The following is a 1,750-nucleotide window of genomic DNA, read 5'->3' on the forward strand; positions in this document are numbered from 1 at the left end:
AAAAATTATGTAAGATGGTCGCCATATTGCAAAACTAAATTGAATAACATTTACTATTTTCCCTGCTGCAACCAGATAAGCTTTTGTATGAGCGTTTCAGTCAGTTGTATGAGAGAAAGTGCCTGGGGGTTAAATCTTCACGTATATCCTACAGGTCTCCGTGGTACCTAGTGGATATGACACTCGCCCTGACAGCGAGAGGTTGTAGGTTCGAATTCCGCCAGAGACACTTTTTATCATGCAACTGAATTTTTTAAAAAAGGAAAGTTTCGTTGAAGGGCTATGCTTGATACAATTATAAAATCTTGTTCCTATTTGAGCACTGTTATTATATATTATTTATAAATGATGCCAAATGAATAAATAAAATACGGTATATATGCGTGTATATATATATGTAATACTGTAGAACAACAACATAGCCAGGAGACGATGTAACTTCTCTGTTGTCGTTTATTTGTTCGAAAACGCCAAAAAAACCATAATCCAGAAACTGACGATTACTTTGTTACAAAACAAAACCCCCAGCTTGACCAGGCACTGTATGCACAATATGCCAAGCTAAAAAGAATAATAAAAGTCATTAGCCTATGATTACCATAGCACAACATCGTGTAAAAACATAACATACAATATAACCAATTAACTGCGAGGTACAAACTTAACTGGCCTATAGTATTAGTTATTGCATCTTTCTTTATGGGAAACCTTAGGTTTTTATCATAAATAAATGCATACTCTATTCTTTAACCAATGCACAACTATATGCGCGTGCATTCACATTACCAGAGCAGGAAATAATTATCTTGTCTATTGCTTGTTTACAGCTCAGTGCTAAAAACCCGGCAATCTAACATTATGACCATAATACATGTTTAAGACATGCTCTATAAACAACATCAGTCCTGTGATACAGGCTAGAAGCATATTATTATTTTAATTCACAAACAATATAAAAAGTAAAGAATCATTATGAATAACATAGCTAAATAAAGTAAGATAATACATAATAAGCTTAAGTACAAGAACTCTTTATCCCACCTTGGATTACAGTGCTTCACAAGGAACCATATAATAATCATGTATCATAATTCTTTGTCTGCTATAGCTCCTGTCAGAGACAATAAAAAAATACAAAATGTATTCGTGATTTCCTAAATGCAATATACAGCTACTGCTAATGCATAACCTCTACGTTAATAATCATTAACATGCAACTACTATATTAAAAATTGTGAGTTAACCAATTATAACCGTGTATTAATAATTATGGTCTTTACTTCATCCTTAACAAGTTAAATACAAAAGAATTACCACTCTTTAAGTTAGAAGACTATCTTTTCTGTAAATTAAGTATCAACGAACATCACAAAGTGGCAGTCATTATGTCAAATACGGTTATTAAAGAGTATTATCATATCAATAATAGTATTTACAAAGCTTGTAAAACAACACAGCATTACAATGGTCAACTAGGCTTGGTTCGATGACCTCTGTCATGGTTTAATCCGTCCATGTGATTGTGAATTATTAACAACAAAATTACAAATAAGAATTATGCCTTACTGCAAATTGTAAGGCCACCAATGTGTGATATTATACTACGATAAATTCAAAAAAAAAAAAAAAAAAAAAAAAACCGTCACCGGAAATCACAGTACAGCTTATTTATTATTCAATGAAATTTTACATTTTGGAAATTTTGTCGAGGTTTCCTTCCCCGATCACGATGTATTCCAAGCATCATGAG

General features: G+C 32.3%; 1 long non-coding RNA gene across 1 annotated transcript; it reads right to left on the reverse strand.

Annotated features, from left to right (window-relative positions):
- Positions 1–435: 435 nt before the first annotated feature.
- Positions 436–1,505, reverse strand: LOC117123589. Its single transcript, XR_004447864.1, has 2 exons — positions 1,042–1,505; positions 436–561 (listed from the first exon to the last, which is right to left on the reverse strand). It is a non-coding gene; the product is annotated as an uncharacterized LOC117123589 (long non-coding RNA).
- Positions 1,506–1,750: the final 245 nt, after the last annotated feature.

The sequence above is a fragment of the Anneissia japonica genome, unplaced genomic scaffold (assembly GCF_011630105.1).
Source record: "Anneissia japonica isolate Jap-2015-1 unplaced genomic scaffold, ASM1163010v1 scaffold288292_len1863012_cov191, whole genome shotgun sequence".
NCBI lineage: Eukaryota > Metazoa > Echinodermata > Crinoidea > Comatulida > Comatulidae > Anneissia > Anneissia japonica.